This window comes from Rhinolophus sinicus, chromosome 14, assembly GCF_057876585.1.
Source record: "Rhinolophus sinicus isolate RSI-liver-muscle chromosome 14, RSI-T2T, whole genome shotgun sequence".
Lineage (NCBI taxonomy): Eukaryota > Metazoa > Chordata > Mammalia > Chiroptera > Rhinolophidae > Rhinolophus > Rhinolophus sinicus.
This window is the reverse complement of record NC_142514.1, coordinates 94,208,213-94,223,148: the sequence shown is the minus strand read 5'-3', so window position 1 is coordinate 94,223,148 and position 14,936 is coordinate 94,208,213. Positions and strand designations below refer to the sequence as shown.

At 42.6% G+C, this 14,936-nt stretch overlaps 1 long non-coding RNA gene across 1 annotated transcript in view; it reads right to left on the bottom strand.

Moving 5' to 3' along the window:
* Positions 1–3,784: 3,784 nt before the first annotated feature.
* The window catches only part of LOC148755763 (uncharacterized), a 34,445-nt gene continuing 23,293 nt past the window's right edge, over positions 3,785–14,936 (bottom strand). Inside the window, exon 3 of the long non-coding RNA XR_016018479.1 lies at positions 3,785–7,819. This is a non-coding gene — a long non-coding RNA (uncharacterized LOC148755763). The remainder of the gene's footprint in view (positions 7,820–14,936) is intronic.

Below are 14,936 nucleotides of genomic sequence, written 5' to 3'. Positions count from 1 at the left end.
CCAAAATGGAACTACCAGGAATACATGACGTCACCCAAACCTATCAAACACACTCACCTACCAACACATTTCAGAAAGCAGCCCCCAAATGAAAGAGGTCACACAAACACAATTCATTCCCTCTGCTCCCTGGCCCATACCTGCACCCCAATTCTATAATCACAAGTGTCAGAATGCTGTGGAAATATTGAGAAAACTGGACACTTTTGACCCCTCATAGCAGTTATACAAGTCAGCAATCTGAAACAAGATAATTATTAGTTCTCATATTTATTATCTGAACCCTTTTAAGTAATGGCCTCTGGAGGCATTTACAAATGCAATAAAAGACCTCATCATTGTTAAGTGCAACATGATGTGGGTCACTTTGTGTTTTGGCTTCAGAAGACCCTCAAGCCCACGCTGTGCCTCTGCCTAACTTCAAGGATGGTACACGCTGTGACTAAACCTTCTCCACTTGTGTGCGCAACTCCAGCTTCTGCTTCGTAAATGCTTGTTGAACTTATTCAGGGGTTCGAAGTCAGTAAGAGGTGTCAACCAATTTGGATCTCGGAAAGATAAATCTGAGCCCATATTTTCCAATATGTTAACCCCAGAATGACTTGTGACTGAAAAGAGATGTCAGGTGGCTCAAGTCACCTCTTTGAGCTGTGTCCATAAGCAAAGTCAAAGCGCTTATGCTAAGAGATTCAGCCTCAGAAACAAAGATTGCCCCAAAGGGCTTTCTTAATGAGTCACAGGAAATTAAAACTAGTGTATCTTTTACTCAATGGTTGATTCAACAGAATCAGGGCCCAGCCCACATCTGGGGCCACTGGCTGGTCACTTGCACAGAGTAATTCATGTTTAGAAAGGGAGCCAAATGCTCTGCTTGATAAGATCTCTCTCCCCACACTTCTCTGATTGCCCACCAACTCCACTCCCCTGCCCCAGCTACTCTGTTGTCTGAAATACCACCATTTGATTCATTCTGTCAAGTTATATAATAAAAATGGGGCATAAATTCTACTAAAAGGAAAAAAGAGAAAAGGGGCGGGGGGAGAAAGAGGTAATCATTGTTCCACTGCAAACACGGCTTCCCCTTCTTCACATCTTTGCTAATTGTAATTGCGGGGCCCATGTGGACCCACTTGCTGGCCTCAGACTACACAAGCTCTACATACAAAACATATCTGTCAATAGGCAAACACAACACAGATTACAGAGTCTTCAATAACATTCCCGGTGCCCATCTTAAGCTTTTATCTTCTGTACTTCAGTAGCGGAGTCATCAGGTATGAATGAAACACTTCTGGTGACCAGCAGTGACTTCAACTCATGCAGAGAACACAATGCCAAGTTCTGCTGCCCATGGGCCACAGTCTTCTCTCTCGATGGTCACTTTTCCTTTGTCTTAGGATGTGAAATTGTGTACTGGAATAAATTTACCTTTAAATTCCTTCAACAGATCATTTTGCTCCAGCCTACAGCTTTTTATCAAAGTTAGAAAGCGAAAAATCACAATCCACATTTAGAAGTCAGGCTATGGGGAAACAGGAGAGGAGTGATGGAGGACAGCCGGGACGGACTTCAGTGACTTGGGAAGGAGCTTACCCCTGCTTGCCCCTCCAGCGTGGCTTTTAGGTCAGCTGCAGGCTCTGAGGCCTGGGCTCCTCAACTCCTCGCTATGCTTCCCTGTTTTGCCCTTTTGGAGAATGCAAACATTGTTAGTGCTGAGCACCTGCCCGGCCCACCCCCACCCCCCACTATCCCTCCCCACCCCCCACAGCCAAAGGCAGGCTTTAGTTCTAAGTCAGAAGCAATCTAAAGGATAAACGGGATCACTGCAATCAAACATATCAGCTCAAAATCTCGATTCCCTGCCAGACCAGGGAACAGACCAGTTCAAACAGACTGTTTTCCCAAACATCACACTAGAGACATTTGTTAGGGCCGCACCCAAGCGAGCTAGTGACTTCCTCCAGCAAAGTTCACATCACTCTCCTGGAGTGAGTGCCAGGTAATATATACTCAGACTTGGGGAAACAAGTCTCAGGTAGTGTCAGAATGATAATAATGAGCTCAGGTCACTCTTTCACTGAGGAAAACTCTTTTACATGCTACAAGGTCTTCTCTGGAGAATTGTGCACCACCCTGGGCAGCGGCTAGGACAGTAGCAATGCCCCACCACCTGCAGGAGCAGAGTAGGCAGGCAGTGCCCACACCATCAAACCTGGCAGCAGAGCCAGCAAACAGAACTGAGTCTCTGAAATACAAACGCCAGGCCCAGAGGCAGGCCAGCACCCAGTGGAGGGCTAAGGCAGCTCCATCCCATGGCCCAGCCTCCCAGCCTTTGCATATCAGCACCTGAGTCCACCCACTCAGCCTCTCTCAATTGGGGTGCCCCCAGAGCACTCTCAGCAAGAACTGGGCTACAAGTTTATTGGGTAGGCACAAGAAATACCAAGATGGGCACAAGGAATTGAGCCCATGAACTGAGGGCAGAAAGTAAAGAGTGAGTTATCAAGCCAACTCTGACTACGGGTAACTAGTGCCTGAGGCCATGTGGAATCTCTGGGAACAGTGTAAAAGGTCTGCCTCCAAAAGGTACCACTAGTGAGCAGAGGGACAAGGTGGTCATTGGTAACAAGGTTTGGGGGCTGGGGAGGCAGGGGAATGTTATTCCTTGGTGTTTTTGGACGTCCATGCGTTAGTTAGACTGAGTGACTTTCCATGCCTTCAAAGAGAGCTTCATGCAGATACCAGCACCTACAAACATCTCACAGACAGAAACATCTAATCCAGTCCAGCCTAGAGAGGTCCTGGGAAAAGACACACCAGGCTCTTTCAGTCAAGACTGGCATCTTCCAGTAGGGACACCGCTTGGCAATATGACTTCTGATCTGTGGTGTTTGCCACTTTCTATGGTGTAAATGCTCCTACTATGGCTGATTTGAAGCCATTAACATCTGACACTGGATGCAACGTTCTTAACTAGTGAGCAACTGGCTGTAGTGTCCTGAGCTGAGAGAAGCCTGCTCTAGTACTTCACAGAGTGGGATGGGAATGGTGCTGAGGTATTGAACCACTGGCCTTACTCTCATCATTTGCTGTCACCAAGGGACAGGGTCTCTTGGTCACAGTGACCCCTATAATGGGATTCTCAATCCAGTGGCAGCTCTTGTGTCTAGAGCTTATTTTTAAAGTTCAAGGGCTGACATGAGACATAAGAGTCAACGCAGTATAATAATTAAAAACATGGACTGAGGCCAGACTGCCCAGACTTGACTCTCAGCTCTATCATGTATTATCTGCTGTAAGCTTACGCAAGTTACTTAACCTCTCTGTGCCTGTTTCCTCACTCATAAAATGAGAATAATAATGATAACAATAGTAATTACCTCACAAGGTTCTTGTAAAGATTAAGTGAGTTATTATATACACAGTGCTTAGAACTTTGTCTGGCACATAGTTAGAGTAATATAGTAAATACTACTACTACTATTATTATTGCTATTATTATTATTTTATTATTATTATTATTTAGCGATGAGAGTGAGCAGTTGATAAGCCAAGACCCTAAGAACATAATGAAGCTGTCTTGTTCCTCCTGAAGGTGTTTTCCATCAGAGGAGTTGGGGGGCGGGGGGGAGAGAGAGTCTTCTTGATGAGAGAAATGTTTTTTTGTTTTTTTGTTTTTTTGTTTTTTGTTTGTTTGTTTGTTTTAAGATTTTATTGGGGAAGGGGAACAGGACTTTATTGGGGAACAGTGCGTACTTCCAGGCCTTTTTTTTTTCCCCAAGTCAAGTTGTTGTCCTTTCAATCTTAGTTGTGGAGGGTGCCGATCAGCTTCAAGTTGTTGTCCTTTCAATCTTAGTTGTGGAGGGTGCCAATCAGCTTCAAGTTGTTGTCCTTTTAGTCTTATTTGTGGAGGATGCAGCTCAGCTCCAGGTCCAGTTGCCGTTTTCTAGTTGCAGGGGGCACAGCCCACCATTGCTTGTGGGACTCAAGGAATTGAACCGGCAACCTTGTGGTTGAGAGGACAAGCTCCAACCAACTGAGCCATCCGGGAGCTCAGCGGCAGCTCAGCTCAAGGTGCCATGTTCAATCTTAGTTGCAGGGGCGCTGCCCACCATCCGTTGCGGGACTCAAGGAATTGAACTGGCAATCTTGTGGTTGAGAACCCACTGGCCCATGTGGGAATCGAACCAGCAGCCTTCAGAATTAGGAGCATGGAGCTCTAACCGCCTGAGCCACTGGGCCGGCCCGAGAGAAATGTTTAATGCCACAACCAATGAAGCAGACCTTTTAACCCAGGTCTCAGAAAGCACACCTACCTTGTTTTGGGGTTTGTACAGCACCACGCTCAGATTAAAACCATTATAAATAACAGATGCCTTACTTTTCTTTTATACACATAGCTTTTGGTCCGTCAAGTGCTTTCAATAAAATAAGGAGGTTCCAGCTGAATTATATGAATAGGAAATCCAAGGGTAAAATGAAGTTCTTGCAGGGATTTTGTTCAATTTCAAACCTTTGTGGGGATCTTTCGTTTTCTCTCTGGTGGCGGGCTCTCAGCTGTATATGATGTCAGAGGGGTAGCAGATTGGGGGTTGGGGGTTATCACTTTGTGAGGGGTGTGAGGAGCTTCTTATGTGTCAGGCATCTAGCACTGAAGAAGCAAGGGGAAAGCACAGCCCTGCCCTCCAGGTCTCACCGTGAGCAGGAGAGTACCACACCTGAGGCTGTGCTATACCAGAGGCAAGTCTTGGATGTCCTGCGGCCACATAAGAGGTGCATTATTCCTGGGCCCCAGGGATTTAGAGAAGGCTTCCTGTAAGTGTGGTATTTCCACTGAAATTTGAACCAGGAATAAGCCTGACGCAAAGGGCTAGGAGTGAATGGGAAGCTTTCCAGTTGGAAGAAGTAACTCGCACAATGGCGTGGAGCAAGAGAAAACAGCATAGTCAGGGAAGAGCAGATTGTCTGCGTACATGAACTGCAGAGCCTGTGGTGTGCGGGCAAAGGAGACCAACAAGAGAGGTAAGTATAAGCCAGATCATGGAGCACCTTGGTCGTCATTTTGAGGATAACGGGGAGTAACTGGAGTGTTTTTAACAAAATACTGCTACTGTCCCTTATAAAGGTAACTCTGGCTACTCTGTGAAGAACAGAAGGTGGGAGGGAGGAATACAAGCAGAGGAAAGCTAGAGCCTCCTGCAGCAATCCAGGTGAGATGAAATGATGTGATCAACGTGCCCACAGCGGAGATGCAGAGGCAGGACCGACGAGCTCTGCAGTGGGCAACCAAGACTGGAGACTGACTGGATATGGGGGAGCAGAAGGACACAGGGTGGGCGTGTGGACGTCCATGCAGCAAAGGCATCAAGAAGGAGCTGACTCTGCTTACACATGGGAGGGGGCTCTGAGCATGCAGGTGTTCAGTCCCCAATACAGTGCAAAAATGAAAAGGGGTACCATTCATACTGCAGTCAGAATAATTCTGTATATCAGTTACAACAATTTTTACCAAACAGAAGTAAAGTGTTTTGAGGAATGTGTATTTTTCTAATTTGCTCAAAGGCACCATATGAGCTAGCCATGGCCGTAAGGACAGTTTGAAATTACACTTTAGAGACACTAAGCTTGAGTTGCCTATAGAGTAGCTGAATGGGGCAATCAGCTACACAATTACATATATACATCTCCAGTTGAGGAAAGATCTGGACAGGAGATGTAGTTGGGAAACAGCATATCGTTTTTTACAGCCATGGAGACAGATAACATCAAGGGGAGTGTGAGCTGAGCAGAGGTTTTTAACTTGGGAGCGTAATGTGCCTCTTTGAGAATCAGAAAAGAAATACAAAAAATACCATGTTGAACCTATATAAGATATATATGTATATATGGCAAGGGGGTGAGGGAAGAACAGGGGAAATAACACAGTTCCTGAAGCTAATAGTAAAGTGCCCCGAGCAAAGGGAGAAGACAAGAGACTCATATTTAAGATAGGAGTAAGGGAAAACGAAAAGGAGGGAACTAGGAGAGTGTGGAATCATGAAAACTGGGAAGACTCACATTTTACAAAGAGAGGAAGTGTCCAATAAGATAATTAGGTTTGACTTCCCTGCTAGACTAAGAGTGAGCTTAGGAAGCCCCCCTGCAGAGAAGTGGTGGGTGGGGCTGGTAGCCAGATGGGGAAGGGAGAAGACAGCTTAAGGGAAAGCTGGAAAAAGAAAGAGTCTAGAGAAGGGTACTCTTTTTTTTTTTTAATTGCTTGAACCTTCTTAAGTGTTATTGGGAAAGAGTCAGGAAAGAGAAGAGGCTACAGATGGTTGAAAAGAAGTAGTGGGGCTAGATTAGGGAGCAGTTATAATCAAGACACTAGGGCCCTCTGCCCAACAGGGGCTAATCATGGACACCTGGCCAGTGGGTGGAGGTCTGAGCAAGCTACTGCCAGACGTCTTCCACCCCACCCTTTGGTCCTGCAAGCCTTCATCTCAGCCTGAAACTAGAGGTGGCCAGGCTGGGAGAGGCTCCCTGCCCTGCCCAGGGCTCCATATAGACTATCTTGGGATAATTGGAATATCAGTGGGGGCAGAAATGGGGCCTTTTGGGACCATAGAGTTAAGGCTTCCATTGCTACAAGAAGATGGCAGATCTGGTGAAGGGAGTGGCAGGAAGAGAGAGTGTGACCGATTTTTATCCCTTAAACTGATGTGGAATTAAACTTCCACTGGAAATTGTCTTACCTCTCATTGTATCTGCACCCCTCCTTGGGGAAGAATAGTATGAAATCCTGCGTTGGGTCTCAACTCTGTATGCAATAGTTGTGTGATCTGACTCTAGGTACTTGGCCTGAGCCTCTGTTTCTTCATCTATAGAGTATACTGGTCTTTTATATGCCCCCAACAAGGTGTAAAAGACCAGAATGGAACCAGTCTTTTGCCCCTTGTTGGGGGCATTAGGATTCACTTAGAATACACACACATGTGCGAGCACACATACACACACACACACACACATTTTTTGAGTACTGTGTATGTACAGTATATGGCACAAACAGTAATCAGTATTAATAGTAGTGGTAGTACACCTTATCCTTTAATGATGAAATCAAATTCTCATCAATCAACTTATAATTATTATACAAATTACACAATGTACCTTGAGGTAGACACCTGGGGGTAGAGTTCTTCAGTGCCTTTAACTAAATTACCTAGAATTTGATCTACAGGATTATATTATTTATGTTGCACATCAAAAGTCATGTATGTCTTTGCCAGCATGCATATCATATCATTCATGCCAAGAAATATAAACCTTTAATATTACTGATTGTGCAATTAACTTATTTGGTCTATAAAGGAAAAATACCCCATATATTTAAGAACTATGGGAGGAACATTGAAAACCTAGTGGATATAGTGAATAAGATCTCTTGGCCTTCTCATAAGAATTTTCATCTGTTAAAGCAACCAAGAAAATTCACTCCAAAAATATTGTTAAAGTGATAGTAACAAAAACGTTGTGTATTCCTTCTTTCCTTTTAGAGCAGAGCTAAATGCATACAAGATAAACAGAATTCATCTGCTCAATTGCTTTTTTCAGCCCAATGATTCTGTCGTCATTTTTCACACTGTTCAAGTAGAAACAGGCCCTATTAGTCTCATGGTTGATGCACATAGGTGATTAATCTCTTTTTAAATTTGTGTTTCTTCCTACCAGAACCCCTTAATTTTCCACTTTTCTCTCGATCCTCTTGCCATCTTCTTCATTACTCTTTGAGACCTCCTTCAAAGTACAGCCAAATATTCTCCTGAGTGGAAAATGGCAGAATCTTTGATGAGAGAGAGAGAGAGAGAGAGAGAGAGAGAGAGAGAGAGAGAGAGAGAGAGAGAATGAGACAAGTTCCTGCCTGGACCATACAAAAAACCTGTCTAAATCTTTTTATTTCCAAGGAAGCACAAAGCCTCCATTTGGCAGCAAGTTACTATAGTTAATAGGTCAATCTGCAGAACTACATGGAGGCAATAGACTCTGCTCAAACTGAATCCCTATCTCACCCAACCCCCAAATAAATGTCTGAAATAGCAAAGATTTATATGTATAAAGCAAGCCTGTCAGAGTACTAGAAGGAAGCTGGAAGAGATTTGAGACTTCTTTGCATATGTAGGACTCATCTAAACATGGTACAAATCCTAAATGCTATCCAAGAAAAGGCAGGTAGGTTTGATTCCATAAATATTGTAAACTTCTACTGGTTTAAAAAATAGACAAACAAGGAATGTATTTGTGACCTACCAATGTAAAAAACAAAGGCTAATGATAAAAAAAAAAAAGAAGAAGCTTTTATAAATCAATTTTGAAATTACTAAAAACCCAGGAGAGATGCATAGTGGTCTAGACCAGATAGTTGCCACAAAACAGAAATGCAAATAGTTCATAAACATGTGAAAATATTCAATCTTTCATAATTAAAATATGAATTAAAACAATAATGACTTGCCCTTTGTTGACTACTGGCAAAGATTTAAGTTTGATAGAACATGGAGTTGGTGAGGTTTTAAGGAAATAGGCTGTTCATACAATGTTAATGGTGCTGTAAATTGGTGCAACTTTTGCAGGGCAATTTGGCAATATCTATTAAAATGTAAAAGGCACACACCCTTTGACCCAGCAATTCCATTGCTGAGAACTTACCCTAAGGGATCGCTCTCTCCACTGTGCAACTGTGCCTGTGTACCAGGGTGTGTGCTGCAGCATTGTCGTCCCCACCCCCAAATGGGGGGAAAAAACTTTGAATACCAATTTAAGGAACTATTTAAATTAATTAGAATACAGGCACACAGTGGACCACTAAGCAGTTAGGAAGTGAATAGGTGGGTCTCTGAGTGCTGCTATGGAAAGGGTCTGCTATGTAGGGGAAGCAAGCTGCTGAACCATGCATGCACGTTAAAAATCTTTAAGTATATATCCACATGCATAAATGCTTGTGCATGCAGAGGAAATGTTTAGAAAGATTTGAAGAAATGCTTAAATTGTAGTTACCTCTAGGTAACTGATAGGACCGGAGAGATTGGGGGTGTAGAGAAAATATTTTATCCTTTCACCTTATATGCTTTCATTCTATTTGGAAGAAGTATTTTTACCATTAATGTGCATTACTTTACAATTTAAACAAGCATAGTTTACTAAAAGAGAAAGAAAACAAAAGGGGGAAAGTAAGAGAGAACGAAAGAGCAGAGGGGGAGGTCAGAGGGAATGAAGGAGGGAGGGAGAGGTAGACAGGGAAGGGAGAGAAAAGAAACACTTTCTCATTCTTTTGAGCAGATGAGCTCTTTACCTATTTAGATGAGGAGGACACAGGTATTAGCACATTTTAAAACGTCAGCGATTTTACCAAACTTCAAACACTACCTTGTTACTTCTTTTCAATGAAAACAAGGAAGCACCATACTCCTGGATCTATCTACACTTTTCCTGGGTCTCTGCAAAGCAACTTGGGATAAAGTGCTTACTGCAATGTAAGCCCAGTGGGAATCCAGGAAGCCAGACGGCATTTCCTCCCATAATACACAAATTTGTATTTTGCCTGATGTTTTTGTCTCTGTGCCTAGATCCCACAGTGATAGGCACCACCAAAGTACACAGACCACAGAAAGCTCCCCTGATTTTGCAGAGAGAAGACAGACATGTGGAGGTCAAGAGGCTTCCTTTGTAAAGGCCAAGAAGCCCATCAGGGATCCTAGGAAGAGCTTCTCCGACAAAGTCTGGGGCAGATTAGAGCGTCAGTCTTTGTTGCTTATGCATGTGAGGCTTTACTAGATGAAATAGCTTAGTTCTTCCCTTTAAGAGTCTGGTAGAACCTACATTCAATTATTTTTCATTTACTTTTAAAAGTTCAAGCCATATTTGAGGTCTATTTTAAAAGATAATGGGTTATTGCAGAGAATGTTTTTCTTTTTTAACAACTAGTTTTTAAAAATTGAGAGGCTTTAAGAGGTGTTTTGTTTTGTTTTTTAACTTTTCTATGGAAAAGGAGAAAAGTCTAGATCTATCACAGGGCCAACAGAAGGACGAAATCCGCTAAGAAAAGCAAATGAGACCTCCTCCTTTATGCCCTGCTGCTGCCCTGCCTGTCCTGTTCCCAGCCCACACTGAGCTCTACAACATGACTGAAGCTTACAAAATATTCTACTACTCGACAGTTTAAATATTAACGAGCAGGTAAAGATACTGGGGGTAAAAGCCCGGAGCCTGTAATAAGAAGCAAGCCTCGGCTGGATTCAGTAATTACTTCTTACCCAACTCCAAGGCCGCAGTCATAGCTTTCTGAAGATTATACACTTCCAGCAGCTCTGGAGGGAGGGCCTAACTCTGCCAGAGTTACATAACCCTTCTCATAGCATAATAATTAGTCATTAAGAAGCAGAACAAAGGGCCATTCTGACCACGGTGGCACTCTAACATTGTCTGTATTTGCTTTCCAGAAAGGACACATTTCTTACACATTCTCCCCCACAAGAGTGTAAATGGGGTTAGGAAGAAAAGGTGGAGATGTGGGGAGAAAAAGGTATGTCAAAGAGTTTGCTGCAGAACACAGATTCCGTGGGGATTTTCTGTGCCTGCTACTACGTTTCTTCCTGTTGCCACTGTGTGTAACCTCCCACCAAAGTACAGGTTTCCATTGTGGCCGTGCTGGCCACTGCTCACCAACCGGCACCACACCTCCCGCTGGGCCTCTGAATCTCCTTGGTTTCTAGGCTTCTCCTTGTCAGCAAAATCGCTGCCCTCATGTACCACATATTTTTCATAGGACTAAATGTTTATGAAATCAGGGTTCTAAAGTATTACTGTCCTGGTTACTTAATCAAATGAATACATAGAACCTGAATTTTAGGGCTAGAGAACTAGCTTCAGAAATAATCTAGTCTAGTCTACTGATTTTAGAGATGAAGAAACTGAGGCGAGAGAAGTCAAGAGGTGAGCTTAGTTATGAACATTTTGGGGGGCCCTAATGAAGGCACTTGGCTTTACCTTTTTATTTTTGGAGTACACAGCTAACCTCGCATGCTTTCTTTGTCTCCTATATGAATTCAGAGTCTATTTGCAACCTCCACCCAACCTGTTTGTACACCTGGAAGACTCAGCTTTGTGTATGGGATAGAAGATACTCATGGCAACACTGCAGCCTGCAGGTAAGTTTGAAGATAACAGCAGTTCACCTGTATAGAATGACCTGACAGCACAAGGGCCCAGGTCTCTGACAACCTCAACCCCTACAAAAATAAAGATATGTCTAAAGAAACTGGGTGGAGAGATGGCATTGAAGACGTAAACTTGGGTTTAGACTGAAATGATGGAGCCAAAGCATGATTTGTTATTCAGAATTACATTTGCCAAAGTTTACTGAGAAAAAAAGTTTAATTTCTCACAATATTGTTAAGAGAATTTAGTCTTCATTTGTGCTTTATAGACGAGGCCCAGAGAGTAGAAAAATAGCCCATGAGTCACCCTTTCTCCTTCTTCTGCCCACAGCAGCCATCACTACTCAATCATGGTGCTTGCTTATCACTAAGAGTTACTCCAAGTGGACAAAGGAAAAATAGTCCTTCACATCAAACTCATTCCCCTTGTGTGTGAGTTTGACTAGCTTAGATCAGGGAAATGCCATGAATGCTGAATATCCAGATTTTGATACATCTCAACATATCATTAATAATGGGATGAAATAGGACCATTTGTGACAACATAGATGGATCTTGAGATTATAATGCTAAGCGAAATAAGTCAGACAGAAAAAGGAGAGAACCATGTGATTTCACTGATATGTGGTATGTGAACCAAAAACAACAAAAGAACAAGACAAACAAATGAGAAACAAAAACTCATAGACACAGACAATAGTTTAGGGGTTACCAGAGGGGGGTTGGGGGTGGGAGATGAGGGTAAGGGGGATCAAATATATGGTGATGGAAAGAGAACTGACTCTGGGTGGTGAACACACAATGGGATTTATAGATGATGTAATACAGAATTGTACACCTGAAATCTATGTAACTTTACTAACAATTGTCACCCCCATAAACTTTAATTTAAAAAAAAGAATGGTATAGAGAAGTGCAAGCTAGATACTTAAGTTACAGAGAATTTCAATGGATTAGTCAGTTGTACCCCAAAGGTGCCCAGTTAACAGATTAAAATCAAGTTATAGAGAGTCCTCTAAATCAAAGAATAATTTTTCACCATATTTTCCAAAGAACTGGACATAAACACCTTCATATCTCTGCTCAAATGTCACGTTTTCTGTGAGACCTTTGTCTCTGTCCACCCTATCTAAAATCGTAAAACATTCTCCCCCTTTTTCCTCTCTCTCTTCCCTGCTTTCTTTTTCCCCTTGGCACTTGTCATTACCATATACACATAACTTATTTATCTTTGTTTAGTGTCTATCTTCCCTACTTGAATGAAAGCTCCAGGAGAAAAGAGATTTCTTCTGTTTTGTCCCTATTGTATCCCCAGAGCTTAGAACAGTGCCCACACTGTAGGGTACTCAATAGATAGTGGATGGATGGATGGATGGATGGATGGATGGATGGATGGATGGATGGATGGAGATAGCATGCTTATCTAATGTGAATACAACATAAACTCAGGAGAGTTGGGAAAAATATTAAATGACAAAGTCAACAACCAAAATTATCTTGACAGGTTAGAATGATAGTCTGAAGCTAGCAAATGGAATTTAATAGACTCCGTAAATCAATCCCACACTTAGATTTCAGAAAAACAATTGTACAAGAAGAAGATGAGAAAGATAATGTGGCTAAATAATAGCACGTCCAAAACTGACAGTTTCAGGTGAGTGCCAGCTCAATCTGAGTCAGAAAACAAAAAACCCAGCCTGTCAAAAAAGTATGATTTTCAGTATTCAGGTGTGTCCATATCATTCCTTTATTTAATCCTCACCTCTTCGTACATACACAATATACATATGAAAAATGTTCACAGCCTGACTTCTAAGCAAAGATGAAAAACCATATAAATGTCCATCAATAGGAACTGGTTAAATAAATGAAGAAAATCTATGCCATCGAATACAAAACAGTGTTTAAATAAAAAATAAAGACATTCTTAATGCACTAATTAGGAACAGTCTCTAAAGCAGGTATGTAAGTGGTGGAGGGTGGGGGGAAGAGCAATTTAACAAATGAGGAAATAAGTGCCACTTTTTGTTTAGAGCCTTGCTACCCAGGGTGATCTCTGATCACTAGCCTGGGCATCATTTGGGAGCTTGTTATAAACGCAGAGTAGCAGGTCCAAAATCCCAGACCTATTGAAACAGAATCTGCATTTTAGTAAGATTCCCAAATGATTTCTGTGCACATTAACTTTTTGAGGAGTGCTGCTTTAGGGAATAAATTTAACCCAGCCTAGCTCACCGTATCCACACTCTGAGAAGGACCCGGCCACGCTTTCCCTCTAACCTCCCTTCTTGCAGCCCTCCTTCTTGTTCTAAAGGCCGTGGAGCCCTTAACATTCCAATGACCCTGGGTCCATACCCAAAAGTCTCTCCGGGATACTCTCAGGAACACTGGATTTTGTAGGATCCTGCAGTTAGCTCAAAAGTGTCCATGGCTGAGCTGACACTGATGTCAGCTGATTTTGTTTTGCCAAACTCTGCTTATTATAGCAACATAAATGGGTACAGGTAATTCTGTAATTTGCTTTTTTTGAGTCACACTGCTCAGGTCAAGATGCCCGCTGCAGCCAACCCCTGCTGGCTGGTGGTAATTTTCAGTTGTCACCATCTAAATGTTCAGTCCAACTGATACAATCCCAGCCTCATCTGTGCATTCTCCTCCAAGGATACACAATGGGCCAGGTTAATCTCAAAATAATGCAGGTATTCTTTCCAAATTCAAGCTTACTGGGCCACAGCACAGTACGTCCTTCACCTGCCAGAATTAGGAAACTTATGAAGGCAGCAAGCAGTACTGATGTCAGCGTGAGAAGCCACTCGTTATGGAGCTGTCAGCTTATGCTGCTCATCTCTTCTTCCTAGAATTGGTAATGGCTGGCTTGACTTTCCCCTCCTTCAGTCATGTGGCCAGTGTCACCACATCTTCATTCTCGGCTACACGCCCAACCCAGGCAATGATGTGCAGCTTGTGATCCTTGCCCTGCCAGTGTTTTAGAGCCAGAAGCAAAGCCCACATGCCAGCATTGTACAATATGGAGTTTGGGTGAGATTTTATTCATGTCTTATAGTCACTGGCCAGAGGAATGAAGTCCGCATTGTTCACAGGGTTGCTATGGGTCTGAGAGGTCCCATTAATTTGGCAGCATCCTATGGGATCCATAGCCTAGTGATCAAAAAATGCCCACTCTGGAACACAGATCATTCCAATAAACTCTGTAACAATCTTTCTGTTTCACTTCAGACATAATCAAGATCTGTTACACTTAACTATGAAAAGAGTAGTGCGCATTCTATGAAAGGTAATAAAGGAGTTGTCAAATCACCAGTTTGCAAGACTTCAGAAGGTACAGGCAACATATTCAATCAGGAAGTGTGCTGAACTGTGGACGATGCATAGCTTTAGTGTAAAACCCAACTGAGGGTTTTTCAAACTCATCTTTGTCACAAGAAACTCATCTTTCTTCCATCACAAAAAACATTTTTTTCTTCCTATACAATTTTAACATTCTGAAATTGGCCTGTGTTTTAAAACATGCAGATGTTTTAAAGATGCTGATATTTATGGTGTAGTGTTTCCTTTCTTTCTGAAAAGCTATATTTACCTGCAAGATTTATTCTTGGAAAAAGCATGGTATAGAGTAGTGTGTCAGTATACTACTGTGTGCATAAAGGTGGGGGGCATAAGTATACACACACACAGGTGTGTGAGGATGACTCCAGGAATTTGATGATAGGGGAAACAAGTGGCAAA